Here is a 16,345-nt window from a genome sequence, read left to right on the forward strand (position 1 = left end):
CTAAGACATCTGCTAAACAAAGCAATTCAGTCTCACAATGAAAACAGACTTAGCATTAAAACTTCTCTGCCCTTGAAACTCATGTTCATTGAAATAGCATTGAAACCCACATTCAAAGAAAATACATTTTGCCAATGGCAGATAAAGATTAACTTTGGGCTGTTTTCAAATCATAGGCCCCTTGCACATGAAACATACATGTGCTCTTTGATCCACATTTCTGATTGTACTAAATTATATTCCTTGTACAATGCAGTACAGTTGTTAGAGGATGTTTTAACTTTATTGTTTTGAACATTTTTCCAGTAAACAATGAAACAAAATGCATGCACCAATAATGACAAAACTGCCCAGTTCAGAACATTTCCATCATAAAAGTCTACTCAAACTTCTACAGTCCACCATTATCAGTAAATATGCATAATCTCTGAAGAAGTAAAAGTCATCTAAATAATTCCACATTAAAGAAATCTGTAACTAATGAAGAGGTTCCTGCTAGCAAACACCTTTATATTTCATGGTTTCATCGAAAAATAAAGTGTCTGTTGCCCCTGAGGAATAAATTGCCTATATTACATTTAAAAAAATGATAAGCTAGTAAAATTGCAATAGGAAATGGTGGCAAACTGATAACAGGTTCATAGTTAGTGTCTTCACCAAAGAGGACATTCTTAGTACAGCAGCATCCACCCCTTGTGGGAGTAAAACCCACAGTCTTCTGCATCAAAAGCAAGTACACTACCTGTTGTGCTATTAACAATGCAAGCCGACTCAGAATAAGCAGCACTACACTTCTCTTCCCCTGCAGCTCTCGGCTCCTTGTAAAATCTACTCAATACTTAACTGCATCTCAACTTCGCAGCACAAGAAATCTGGAAAAAGCCAAAATTTATTTGGGGGGGGGGGTCAAAAGCCCAAAAACCAGGGACACATTAAACATTGCTTGTATAATCTTGGAAAGTTGCTAGAATAAAATGCTGTGTTACCACCATACATTTTACTGCCAAGGTCCCTGTGCAAAACAGTCAGAGCAACATAACACTATGCCAAATCAGCTGCTTTGTGAAAGAGAGGAAGCCTGAAACTTAAATGGCTATCATTTAGTGAATTCAGTTCTCACCATAGCTGTCCACCTCTTAGCACAAAACACCTGGACAGACCCAGTAATGAGGGAATACAGCCCTAAAACATATTCAGTAAATTCTGTTCTTGCCATAGCTGTCAACCTTAGCACAAAAAACCTGGACAAAGCCAATAATGGGAGAATACATTCCCAAAAATAGGGACGAATTTCAAATATTCATCTTATAAACTTAGAAAATTGATAGAATAAAAGGTTTTGTGTTACTATGTAATTTCTGAAGAATATGAAGTCTGAAATTCAAATGCCTGTCAATTTTACTTATTTAACATTTGTTAACCAGGAAAGTCTGACGGAACATAAACAATTTTCAGCAGAGGCCCAGGGAGAAATACTGCAGACACATGTCTTTGTAAAATGGCAGAACACCAGAGCAAACCCACACAAACACAGGGAGGAGATGCAGACTCCACACAGAAGGCACCCAGCAAGAATCAAATCAGGAAACCTGTAGCAGTGAGGCAACAATGCTATAACTGCACCATCAAATATTTAAGGGATTAAACATTCAGAAACCTGAAGTCTGAAATTCAAATGCCTGTCAATTTTATTTAACATTTGTTAACCAGGACAGTCTGACTTGGAACAAAAAAACAATTTTCAGCAGAGGCCTAGGAAGAAATAATGCAGACACATGTCTTTGTAACATGGGAGGGCACAAAAGCAAACCCAAGGAGAAGATGCAGATGCCACACTGAAGGCACCCCAGCCAAGAATCAAACCTGAAAACCTACAGCTGTGAGGCAACAATGCTGCCACTGCACCATCAAATATCCAAGCATTTAGACATTTAGAAACCACAGATATTATGAGGAACAAAACAGATCAAATATAAGGCAAAAATCTGCAAATTTTTTACAAATGGTGGTGGGTAGGAAATTCAGGCCCTTACCACCTGCATACGAGGTACAGGGTTCAAGCCTGAGGTATTCCCTACCACACCACCATGAGTTTGCTCTAGCCACCAGTATATAGCAACTGGGGCATTACACACACACACACACACACACACACACACACACACCTCACCCTATCCAAACAGTCCAATTCCCGCTGCTGTACATTAGCTGCTTGATCCGCTGGTGTCTCTAGATATCCGAACATTCCAAATCCCCACTTAGCTGCTTGCCGATGAACAGTCCAAATCCCTGCTGGTGTATGTTAGCTGCTCGCGATTGGTCCAGCGCACCTCGTTAGCTGCTACATGCATCTTGATTGGTCCAGCCTGCTGCTGCTGCAGTCTGGAGTGCCTCCATTCCATGACATCATCACTGCACAGACTGCTTGGCATCTTGGGGCTGAGATGCCTTTCCCCCTATCTAGACTGCTGAGAAAGCAGTCTGGGAGTGTTCCTGTGTATCTAGAGCGTGCGCGCATGCGCAGAGTACTACCAGGAATTACAGTGTTTGTTTTTGTTTTTCTTAGTTTTATTTTTATTTGTTTTCTAGGTGGGAATGCTGCAGTCCTGCAGTCATATAGCATGAGCCGCCCCTGCTTCTAAACCTTGAAATTCCATATAATCAAAACTGATTTTCACAAGATGAAAATCTCAAAACCTTGAATTCCCAAACTGCTAATTTTTCCAAAGGTAAGTAAACACTTGCCCAAAATTAAACAAAAAACACACCATAGTGAATAAAACTCACCTAGTTGGAGGGCTATGTCCCCCACACACCTCCCAACTATATATATTAACTCCGGGATCGCATTACAGTGGAGAAAAGGGCATATTGGGCAAGTGTTTACTTAGTCTGGGAAACATTCTCCATTCAGGAATTCAACATTTTGGTATCTTCATCTTGTAGAAATGAGTTTAGATCATATGGGATTTCAAGCTTCAGAAGGGGATCTGTATATACATATCATATTCTATAACTGCCATGCTTGTGAATGGCCCATCATGTATACACTGTCCTTTCTAACTATTATCTCAACTTGGCATTTTATCAACATTGGTATCACATTTAATCCCCTTTGCTAAATTGTTGCATTGTTTTCCTGTCACATCCATTGTTAGCATGTCCATTTATAAGTTATGTACATGGGTAAACAGTTGCACTGCCACGGTGGTATGGCGGTAGCGTTACCTCACAGCAAGAGGTTCTCCCGTTCGATTCTCGGCTTGGCTTGGGAGTGCCTTCTGTATGGAGTCTGCATGTCCTCCCCGTGGTTGGGTAGCATTCGAAAGACATTCATGCATAAATGGGTGTGCCTTCGTTGAAGGTTGGGCATCGAGGTGGCACCTCGGCATTTCATAAAAATCTACTGCCAATCATTAGTGGACTGGAGTTCAGCTGTGGCAACCCCTTACCGGGAAAAAGCCAAAAGACAAACAACACCAACATAGGTAAGCAGTTGCAAACAGTATTATTTATTATCATCATCAATATGGACTTTTTCCCTATTGAAAAATATTTCTTTCTGGCATCATCACCTTTAAATGCATTAACTGAGTACATGTTTTTCCATTTACCCTCCCGTTGTAATTATCCCTGCACTGTTCACATTGTATTCTGTGTAAATTATCCCAGTCGCACGTCACTTGCCTTTACTTTATATAAGCTATGCATGCATGCTCAAATAATACGTTTGCCTACAGGTAAGTATTTTTGTTTACCCTACAGGTAATATTTTTGTTTACTTTATATGCTCATGCTTCCACCGCTGTTTCATGGCCTCCAACACTATTGCTATCCACGAAACAGTGCTTGTAATCATGTAGGTGCAATGAGCAGCATGCATATTTAATGAGCGCTGCTGCTGACTGTGTTAGTAAATGGCAGTTGTGTAAGCTTCACATTAAACCTGCACAACTGTTAATGACCCCCAGGGCATATCTTAAAGAATGCAATGAAGATTTTCTAGAGGAAACACTTGGACGCACAATGGGTAGTCATACAGTGACCATAAAGAAGCCTCAAGAAATTAAAACTGCTGCAAGAGATGCATTAGGTTTGCATTTTCTCTGTGATGTCTTCAGGAAATAATTGCCAGATGAAATTAAACAATTACATTTGTTACACAAGCCAGACTTCCCTTTTTTTTGAATAAGCTGCCATATATGAAAGTAGACATGTTCACTGGCAGAAAGGTGATTATCTGGACTCTACTGTGTAATCAAATGGGTGTGAAGCTCTGTGACTTGCATCTAGGAATAATATCATACAAGAAAATAGTGCATAGGATAATGTACATGATTGCACAGACTAAACACATGATTCAGGACTGCAGCTTGTGTGGCATGCTTCTGAGTCAAAATCAAAATGAAGAGTTAATTTTTCTGCACCAGCGTTATAAAGCCATGACTATGATCCAGGTGACTTGTGTTTCATTGATGGTTTTGGTGCATGACAGTAGATGAAGGACAGGATAGACAGGCTCTCCTGAGATGGAGGTTGGGTTAAGGAAGATACATGCAGGACAGATCCCTCAGTGGAGAGGTGGGCAGTGTGGTGCTTGTCCTGAGAGTAGGCGTTGTCTTCCCGGGTCACCATGTGGTCATAGTCTTCCTCATTGGGTATGCAGAAGCATACATCAGGACGAGAGAAGGCATCATGTGTCCTTGTGTGCCTTCCTCCACAGGGGTAGGGTAAGGGTCATAGTAACACACACAGTTGTCAATAGGTCAGTGAATGCGCAGGGGACTTCCATGGCTGTCTCTATGACAGGTTTCTTCAGCAAGTGTCACATCAATACAGTAGAGGATATCTTCCTCATATGAGGGAGCAGACAAGCTTAACCTGATTGGGTAGGACTTGATAGCTTGCAGCAATAGGTGCAAAAAAATTATAAATGCTTCCACGTTCAAGGTTGACATTCAGTGTTCAGTTGTTCCTATACAACAATCTCATCCTTTTGTATGTAGACCATTATTTCAAGTATCCTGAAGACATCCCATTAAGAAGTATTACAATATAATCAATATGAGTAACAAAATCTGTATTTTCCAAACATGGTGAACTAAAAAAAGTAAAGTCTGATAATAATAGGTTCATAGGTGTGTACTAGGCTAATGGCCCTGGAACCTTTACAAGCCTAGCCCATAGAAGTGCCCTGGCATTGTGTCTCAATCAAGTAGAGCCACTGGAGTGATCCCCAGGGTGAACTTTCTATTTCCCATCCACTCATCATGATTTCTCTTGAAGAGGGCCGGTGAGGTGCTCTGCTTGACATGTATGGGAAGTCTATTCCAGAGACTGGGCAGTCTCTGGGTTATGAACCTGTCCCTCCAGCATGTTCTGTTGATTGTGGTAATGAGGTTGAGGTCTCTGGAGCATGTGAGTGGAGGGATTAGGATTTCTTCAGATGTAGCATTTCTAACAGAGCTGGGTCAGATATGGCTTAAGTCAAGCAGAGATCGCCTCTTAGTAGATGATATGAGACAGAGAATAGCTGGAGTTTTTTGAGTCTGTCCATGCAGGACATGTGTTTAAGGTCTAGGATCCTCTTTGTGAGGTACTTTTGTGGCCTTTCCAGCTGTTGCATGTGTCTAGTGAAGTACATGCCAAATGGGTCATTATACTCAATGACTGGCCTAATGAGGGGAGAGTAGAAAGAGATGATGACCTCTTTCTTTCCGGATGCCAAACCTTTGGTAATGAGATGTGCCACACAGAAGGACTTTCTGACCACAGTGGCAATGTGGTGGTCGAATGAGAGGTTGCTGTCAACATGTGTCCCCAGATCTCTTATAATGCCTTCAGTGGTCAGTGAGCTCCCACCGATGTGGTAATTAGTGGGAACTGAAGTTTTCCCAAAGGGGATGATGATGCATTTTTTGGCATTACGGTTAAGGCCATGGTTTCGACACCAGTCACTAGTCTCCATGAAGCCTTTCTGTAGGATGTCTACATTACTTGAGGAGTTAATAATGGCTCCCAGCTTGCTGTCATCTGCAAACTTGGTCAGCCAGAGTCCCTCCGTGTTGGCCAAACTTCTGAGAAGTAGATGCCAAACAGGAGAGGACCCAGGACCGATCCCTGTGGGACTCACCTCGTGACTGGTCGGCACTGTCCTTTTCCAATTTTCCAATCAAACTTTTGCCAAAGGATGGGAATAAGTCCTAGATATCAGCAGTCGAAAGGTTCATTAAAGAGAATATTCCAAACAGTAAAAAGCATCATAAAGAAATATATCTGTTCTGGTCAAACTGTTATTTGTCTCTTTTAGAAGATAGAACTGTATCTGTTTGGTACGATTAACTTTTGTCAGCACAATTACTTATAGATAGTACACTAATCAAAGTTAGATGCATCATTTCCTTAAAGTGCCTTAGAGTATGCACCAGAAATTAAAGTGATGCAGAAAAGGTAGTTAAAATGTTTCTGTTCTTGTGGAAGGAGAGAGCATTACAATAGTCTTAGGCCAACATTTAAGTCACAGCATATTCAGACCACACCCTAATCCTGCATTGTAAGTGATTACATGCAGCTCTACAGGAGAAGATGCCAGAATGGTTTCAATAAATTCCTCGGCAGAAATCAAGCCTAGCCAGACGTCATAATCAAGACTTTTTCAGATGTACTGATTTCTACTCTCCTCACATGTAGATCAATAGATTTTTTTTTTATTTTGACATTTAAAAGTATAAGCATCTTGGCACTCCAACACTGTGTTTGCTATAATGGCTTTTCGTAAACCATTGCATATATATGATTATGTTCGCTTTAGCCAACAGACAAAAACATTGATGTACCAAATGCTGACCACATTATGTCAACAACGTGAATATCTTCATGCTGCTACTCATGTGACGAGAAACAACCTCAACGGATGCAAAATTTAAAAGAAAAGAAAAACATTAAAAACCAGGCCCACCTGCACCTCCCACACCACATGCTAATTATATATACTAACTCTGAGATCACACAAAATCAGGGAAAGGGAATATTCCTCAACCCGAGAACCAAGTGATCTCACAACCTGTTGACCATCTGTTTAGTTGACCAAAGCTGTCAACTAAATAGATATCAACCAAACACACTGTCGATCAAAAGTGCACTTCTTCATATAACATATATATATATATATATATATATATATATATATATATATATATATATATATATATATGTATTTAGTGAAAGGTCTGACTCTTTATGTTGTTTCTTGTGTTCCTTAAATAAAGAGTTAGTCTAGGATATGAGACTGAAATAAAAGTATATCATGGCATTTCTTGTGTGACATACGTTCATGTGCTACCCTGAATTTATTTGTTTTTTAACTTCATATATTCCTTTGCAGATCTGAAAATCTGAGGTGATGGACTGAATTAAATTATGCCAAAACATGTGAGTCTGTTTCTTTGTGTGCATGCAGTCATGTGCCTTTGTGAACAGATGAACAGTATGTTTACTATAAACTTTTTTTTTATGCAGATAAGCTCCACAGTCTTCAGACACTCCACAGAACTGACTTTTGTCACCTGGGAACCAGCACCTGGTACTTTTAGATACTGGCTCCAGTATACTGCAGTATCAGTTCTATATCCATCTCCAGAATCTAGGGACCCTTTATCAACTGCAAATGCTGATTGTTCATGAAAAATCACTTAAATCAAAGGCAATGCAGGACATTTCTAAAAACAATGCATTAACCAAACCTTTTGTCTACACAGTCACTGAGCTTCATCGGTGAAGGTTAATTGTCCCCTGAGATTATCAGAGACAGGTGGCTAGTTGGAAAAGAATAAGAAGAAAATATTTGCATGAGCTGCCTCAATGAGCAAGAGAAAGAGAAGAGATTTCAGAGTGATGAAGACCCCCAACCTTTTTCTTCACATTTTGACAATGCCGACAAACAACACAACACTGACAATGAACATGGGATACTTATTTCTTGCAGTAACCACTTGGGTGGTCAGTAAGTATAATCTTTACATCTTTTATTTTAAGGCAGAGACAAACAGCTTATTTAGGCGTTGGATTATAATTACATTTGTTTTCAGCAGTATAAAATGTATGAAATAGTATTGCATTTCTTCCCTTCTCCAGTACTGAGTCTTTATACTCAGATTTGTTTGCACCAACAAAACAAAATGATGCAAAGAAGCTATGTCTATCGATTTTTACATTGTAACACGTCTACTATCTCAGGTTGAGTTGTGTGCTACTTTTGAGGGAATATGTATGGTATAAAAAAGTTTGAAAGGTCAAAGTGCAGCAGGGTAGCCAATAAACACTATGAGAATTGTGGTTGCTGGGAAACTCGTTGCATACCATCCTGATGTGCTAGCCACCCCCTCAAACCAGAAAACTGTCATGACTTGTAACTTGATACCTAACTGATGGAATGCCCACACTGATATCATACTTCAGTGTATTCTCACGTTACTCCATGACTAATCTGATCTCAGTTTGTACTGTTCTGTCCTATTCCTTTCTCTCTTAGCTTGCAATTTTACTTTCATTAGACAAACTACTAAATGCTTAAGGTATAATTGTATTCTCTACTTTTGTAAAAATTAACTGTTCTTATAAAGAGGCATATCATTATACACTGTGGTTTCTGGTAGATCTGTTGCTTTATGCTTTTTATTTCTCTATTTCTATTTTTGGCCTGGGTCATACATGAAAAGGGTCCATACACCAAAGAATTTACACAGTTAACAAATGTAAAATAAAATGATGTTCTGGGTAAGGTGTAGTTTGTTATACTCCAGTGCTGATTTAACGTTTTGTTTGAGTAAGTGGTACAGTAATAAAGTGAAAATAGAAGTTGTCCATGTTTAAGCCAATTTAAACAAATCAAATTGCATTAATAATAATAATATAGTAAGTGGTTTAGTGACTGTTCCTTGTTTTGCAATATTGGAAACATATGTTCAAAACTGAATAAATACCTCATTGGCTGCTATCACTGCAGTCTTTTGTAGAAATTGTAGAAAGCATGAATATTTCCAGATATTGCAGCTACCCTCTAAAGAGATGGCCTCCATAATCCAGCTTTAACTCCATTTACCCTAAGGGACTTTGAATATCTTCTTGGATTGTACCATTATTCTAACACTGTATTTCAGTGCAGCACCACTTTTTCTGAGGGCTAACATTTCCTTTCTTCACTTCAGAGTTACCCTCATTCCATCTGCTAACCAGTCACATGTTTTCTTCTTTTCTTCTCTCTTCTACTGCAAGGTGTACATCACTGACCTGCACATGGCAGTGTTATTATTATTATTACACCATATTTCCTTGTTGTCTCTTCTAATGCATGCATACATACTTATCTAACATTCTAACTCTCTCCTCATACCATAGAGATGCCTTCTTGACCGCTACTGCATCGATTCTCAAGCACTAATACAGGAACCAATCTCATTCAATGGCCCCAAGCAGAATTTCATTTACATGGAATCGTAAAATCTCAGTTGTTGAAGTGGGTGTAGAAATGATCACATAATTTCTAAACCTCAAGCCTGAGTTTTTCTGCATATGCTTGTATCCTGTCTCCCTCCTATGAAAAAAAGAGAGTTATTCTCTCATGTATCTACCACAGGCATCTGCTGTAATGTATTGAAGTACCTATCTGGCATTTATTTATGAATCATATGGAAATTCCTCCCAATCAAAGCATTTTTATATTGGCTACAGGAGTTTGAAGGTTCACTTGGACAGATTATAAATCCTCCATATCAGCATAAAATATTTGTGAGGTGTTTGGAACTATGGTAATTACTAGACTAGAGTCAAGAGGCCTGACCTTTCCATGTGACTGAACCAGGATAGTTACTCAACTTTTCTGTCCTTGTCCAGGGATTTTGTGTAGGTCCCAAAATCACAATATTTGAGACACACATACACACACACCCTCTTCTGAATTTACTTACTCCACTCTGTTGAATGCAGGATTGCAGTGGCATCTGGGAGTGAATGTGGTGGTTACTGCCTTCCCCCAAAACACAGACTCTTCTCTTCCCAGCCTATCATTTGTGTGAGACTCAATGTTAAGGGGATGTAACTGGATGAACTAGGCTGCTCAGTTCAACCCCACCTTGGCCCAAGTTATGATCTGAGTGGATCCTAAAACTAGTTATTTCTAGGCAGGAACTTGGAGTACTTCTTTCATTTAGGTAGATTATAGTGCAGCAGAAATGTTTAAGTAGGAATAAGAGGTTTAAATCTCTGCAATCCTAGTAACCCACTCTGGCAGACTATTACTTCTTCAGGTCTCTAAATTGCTCTTAATCCTTTTTAGAATGCATATGCCTGGGATCTGTGTATATGTACGCCAACATTATATTAACCCAAGCTCAAAGACACAAGATTTGCATGCAGTCTGTACTCACATTTCATGTTAGAATCCATGTGATCACATGTCAATCAGATTATCTTTTTTTAGGTTATTATCCACAGGATAGACTTTTTAAATATATTGTCCAACACTAGCTCTGTGTAAAGCAGTCTGCCCACAGTGGGTCTTATGTACAATGCAGTGTAATGTGTCACCCGTCCTTCCAACCAAAGGGCACTGCATGATTGCAAACCATAATCACAGCAACATTTATGATGCCACAGAAAATTGCAGCTAACCAGTATATTAATGCATATTCTAGAATCACAGTAACTTATATTGAGAAAATAGAGAGATCACTTCTCATCCTCTGGGAAAATACTGAACATGTGGGTTATAGGACAGTAAAAGCTTCTCTGGTTGAACCAGGGATATGTGCCTCAGACTACAGGTCAACCCAGGAAACATAGAGACACCCAACAAAGAATCAGACACTCCTTACATGATTTGCAGAGTAACTGTAAGCTCAGTGCAGGAGTGACACCAAACTCTTTTTTCATGCAAAGTATGGGTGTCCCTGCTGAGCATGGTTCAAGGCCTGCCTTGATAAAGGAGAAATGTAAAAAGGAAATTACCTATCAATCAGTTTCTTATACTGTAATGTTAGTTACTTAACACTTTGTACTCTCCAAGTACGAGAATGTAAACAATAAACAAGTTACCATTCAGCTGTACAAATGGTCTGCTCATGTAAAACTTAAACCTCAGGGACAAGTTTGGTTCTAATTTAACCAGTATTCCTGTAATACTAATAACCACAAATTATATAGTCAATTTCAAACATTATACACTCAAAAATGTAATATTTGACTTTATTTGAACATGAGTTATTAGTGAATGTATGCACAAAATGTATTCATATAACTGCAGGCTTTAAAAAGCAGTAAGGGTCTGCTTTCATGAGCTGTATGTGTGTGAAAAAAGTAAATATGAAAAAATGAGGACCGAGTTTTGTAACAAGAGTTTTCCGTCACTGTTTTATTTTATAGATTGTGCAGCACATCCTATCTTGATCCAGCCTTCCTCACTGTCTGCGTCACTAGGAGAAACTGTCCGTCTGTCCTGCATGCTGAATTTGAACTACTGCATTGGTAATAGATATCTGAGCTGGTACCAGCAGAAACCAGGGAATGCCCCAAGACTGGTGTATTACTATCACTTTCACAAGAATGACCATGGCCGAGGGCCTGGAATTCCAGACAGGTTCAAGGGCTGTGTAGATATTTGCAGTAACACTGCCTACTTGACCATCACTGATGTACAGGTTGAAGATGATGCCAACTACTATTGTGGTATGTGGATAGATGACCTCAGTAATGAAGTCCCAGACTGACAGACACACAATAAGCCCAACTGTATGTACATTGTGAACTGTTTGTTCTGTCACAAGAATTGTGTTGAAGATGCTATACTGAAGTAAACTCCTACAGATTAGATACTTTTGCCATTTAAAACAAGAACTGATGAAAAAAATGCTTTACTCGCAAATACTTTGTTCTACACTGGCATATGAATAATGTTTTTATCTGTTTCTTAGCTTAAGACGTAATTTAAACCATAAGAATGTCATGCTTAATTAGAGGCTGACAACTGATGTGAGAAGTTTTTACAAAGTGTAGTCTGCAAAACAAATCTGCTTTCATGAGTTACTGCTTTCAGCTAATAAAGCTATATGGAGTTGACATTTCAAAGCACTATATTAGTATTTAAAAAATTGAAGAATGTTACATTTGTTTAAATATCAACTCTGAATATTTTCTCCCTATAAGCTAGCCCATTAAGTTCATGGGTGGTTACTTAGCTTGCAATCCAGAAGACCACTAAGGACCCTTGTACAAATTCCCAGTTGCTGCCAAGCACTGCCTGGTTAAATGACTTGCTCAAGCACAGACAGTAGAAAATGACCGCTGATGGAACCAAGTCCTGTACCACATGGACTACAGCTCATGGCTTTAACCCTCCCCACCAACAGCCAGGACAAAACTATACCTCACTGGATTTGAACCCATACCTTCCTTAGAGATATAGTCTGTGAAGTTAACTAAAATATTAACACATTCCTGGAATGTTACTGGCTTTTCCTAGCACGTCTGATATTTCACATGACTTGTTAGCTCATTGTGCAAACATGGACTAATTAATTATCTTTTATGATAGTGTAAGGGAGAGGGAATGTCATGTAAATGGCGTGGTCTTAATTCCAAATGCATTCATAGTCTGTGACCCTTCTCCGTTACCTTGTTGTCTCACCTCCCTGCTAATCATGCCAACTTTCAGTACCCATCAGGTCAACCAGCTCTGTATATGGCTGCTGTAAATAAGCTGTAGTTATGTTTTAGCAATCTTCCTGTTTCTTCAAGTGTTATGAATGCTCATCAGCATATTATATTTTCAGTGTAGTTCATTCTTATTTTATATGTCAGCAATAATGTCCAATAGGGTAGACATTAAAAGGAAATAAAGGAGTACACATGGATATGTGAGGCCTGATACTGAGGGCAGAGGGCCTACACAACCCTGAAAGATTCATTATTTTCCTGTAATGCCCACCTGCTGGGCATTATTGCACTTGGAAAATGGGCTGTCTGTTAAACTCTCTAAGTTATTTTTTATTTGTTTAATTACTTCTATGTTCGGAGTATGTGATCCAGAAGACCATTGAGGATCCAATACCACTTTCCTAACTGTCACAGAATACTGTCTGGTTAACTGACTTGCTCAAGGTCACACTGCAGGCAAATGAAGGCAGAGGGAATCAAACCTGTACCACAAGAAGCAGCTTGTTAGTAACTCATAGCCTCAATCCTTAATACTTTGCCTAAGGTTTCAGTGTAGTTGTAGAATATTTAATTGCTTTTGGAGGAAGTATTTTACATCCAAAGTAAAATTGCATGCAAATATTTCATGATGTTTACAGACAGACACACACATGCGAGTGCGCTCGCGCACGCACCACATCTTTGTTACTACTACTGCAGTAGTTACTTGCATTAGTTCTCTTTTTTCTGTTCACTAACGACATTTACTAAGAGCTACAGTAAGCATGCGGAAGTTAAACGGCAGCTATAACAAAAGATTTCACTCACAGCAGACAAAGTTTGCATTGCAATTAAGTGCACCTGTTTTCTACTGGGCTCTCCCATTATGTTAATTCATCCCTTTGAAATGTAGAGTATTCAGTGGGGTTCTCTGATTCTCCCAGCTCATTTTATAATTTTAATTATCATGAATTATGTCACCTGCATTTTTAATATAAGCTATACATTGATTTACAGAATGTATAACACTACAAGTGCCTGCAATTAGTTCTCTGCTGTCTGGTTTGAAGATGGAAAGAGCTGTTTGACTACACCACCTACCTGGTTAATAAATAAACAAATAAACCAAATGCAGGTAACTGACATAGAACCCTGTTACATTTCTTCTACATGTGTTAAGATGTGTATAACTGCTATGATATTAAAGACTAATGCTAATATTAATTGCTTTAATTAACAGTAGCTGTTAGCCCTTGACTGTAGGGAGCTCCAAATGTGAGTCTGAATGAGGATGTACGTAACTGAGTAAATGCACATTAAGTAACAAATGAAGAAAAAGAAAAAAAAAATTCACATTTTCAATAATCAGTCATTCTGCATTTATGCTGTCCTATTACTATGACAACGAGGAACTGAATCTGTCACATTGTCCCTGTATGGACAACAGAAGGTACTCAGCCACAGCTATCATGTCCAGAAGGGACTCCAGCAAGTGTTCATTCACCTTACCTAGTAGGTACAATGGAAAGTGTCCAATCACTCAGTACCACACCAGGAGGACGTTTGGCAGGTGTAGATTCAGCTTTCCCAGTAGGGTCAAGAGACAGTGGCCAGTCACTTAAAGCTACCCAAAAAAGGACTCTGTGTGCAATCACTTCTTACTGAAGCAACATAAAATATGACTGGTCACCAAATGCACCACCGTCTTAACAGGGACACCATCAATTGCCCCGTCATTTACTGTCACCCCTGCTAGAGACACAATTTCACATCCCCGTTGCTAAACTGTTGGAAAAAGTACAGTGTGCCAGAATCCTGTAAATAAAGTTTTCGTCTAATAAGCCATAAGTGTGTTTAAATGTAATAATGACAGTAATCGATGTTTGATTCACTCACTGGGTTATGCATGCTGCTACCATCCATATTCACTCATAATGACACTGAAAGGAGCCTAGTTACCGAATGTGACACTGAAAGGAGCCTAGTTACCGAATGTCATCACTTCTAAGTTAGACATTAGCAGGACAGACAATGCAAAGTGTTTAGTCAGTCAATGCCCACCTCCTCTGTAGGGACATTATAAGGTGCCCCTCATATTAAGGACATTGGCATGTATCTGGTCTACCAATATTATCTTGGGGAAAATGCTGTTCCTCATTTATTTATTATTATGTATGAAATGGAGAAAAATCTCCATTACTGTACCCTCAGATTACCATAAGTGCCATGGGCTGTACTATTCTATTCTATTGCCACTTCTCTCACTGTAGGATAGTGCCAGATGTACACTGTACTAGTATTAGCCCATGAAATAAAGGCAAATATCCCCCATTACAGTATTAGCGTGAAATACTATATAAAAATACCTACCCTAACCCACTGTAGCATCCCAACACAATCCACACATTAACATGTGATAATACTGGTCAGTGATGGTCATTCCTGTGGTACTTGCCATCTTTAAGACCCTGGTGGGTGCAAGTATAATAGTGATATAGGCCACAAGGGTCAGTGATTAAGGGATGATAACACGTGGATTTCAGAATAGGGAGTGATAAGGACTTTATACATGGGTACCATACAATGCAACATGGAAGATATTTACAAGGGTACCATACAAGACAACATGGAAGATACTGATGATGATGGATAATGACGACGATGCTGATGATGGTGATGGTGGTGATGATGATTATGAGAACAAAGGCTAGATTACATTGTACCTAGACACCTGAGAAGGATACCAGGAGATGTCTACTACATTATTATGTGTCAGCTGTACATACATTGATGATGACATACTCTAATACAGCATACCAAAATAAACAACAAAAAAGAGGGGTAAAATTATGCAAGACCTGACTCCTGGGGTAGGGGACAGTGAAGTCCCCACATTCAAAGGAAAGAAGGGCAGGGAGCTAGAGGAAGCTGTGTTGGAGAAGCAGATCTTCAGTGAGAATGATGACCTTAAAGAGGAAGGAAAGAAAGCTCGACCCAGTACTGTCCAGTGAAGATGGAGTGACATGGCTGATCATGCTGCAGAGCAGTCTGCCATCCCACCAGTATTGCTGAGATGTACCATGAGAAGACACACCTGAGAATACAACATGGTTAACCTTGAGTAGGAAATGCACTGACAAATGATGCAGACAATCAAGGACAGAAGACAATAGATTGAGTCCTGTATTAGGAGAAGAAGGAACTGTGGGTGGAAGAAACAATCAATCTAACTAAGGTGTGAAAAATGCAATGATTGAAAAGAGGAAGTCATATACCAAGATGACAAATCAGCATCGGTGTCAGGATCAGAACATATCTAGGATTAGGATCATTACCAGTACTTACTGATTAGGACATGATTAGGATCAGGATCAATAGTATTTACTGATCAGGATAGGATTAGCAGGATAAATACCAGTAATTATTGATTAGGACATGATTAGGATCATAATCAATAGCAGTACTTACTGATCAGGACAGGATTAGGATCAGGATCAATAGCAGTACTTACTGATCAGGATAGGATTAGCAGGATAAATACCAGTAATTATTGATTAGGACATGATTAGGATCATAATCAATAGCAGTACTTACTGATCAGGACAGGATTAGGATCAGGATCAATGCCAGTACTTAGTGATCAGGATAGGATTATCAG

The 16,345-nt window shown here is 39.2% G+C and overlaps 1 long non-coding RNA gene across 1 annotated transcript in view; it reads left to right on the forward strand.

The window, feature by feature from the left end:
- Positions 1 to 11,528, forward strand: part of LOC122799558 — an 85,298-nt gene extending 73,770 nt beyond the window's left edge. Inside the window, exons 2-3 of the long non-coding RNA XR_006364479.1 lie at positions 7,758 to 8,002; positions 11,419 to 11,528. This is a non-coding gene — a long non-coding RNA (uncharacterized LOC122799558). The remainder of the gene's footprint in view (positions 1 to 7,757; positions 8,003 to 11,418) is intronic.
- The last annotated feature ends 4,817 nt before the right edge of the window (positions 11,529 to 16,345 follow it).

Source organism: Protopterus annectens, chromosome 4.part0 (genome assembly GCF_019279795.1).
Source record: "Protopterus annectens isolate FY-2018-M chromosome 4.part0, PAN1.0, whole genome shotgun sequence".
Lineage (NCBI taxonomy): Eukaryota > Metazoa > Chordata > Ceratodontiformes > Protopteridae > Protopterus > Protopterus annectens.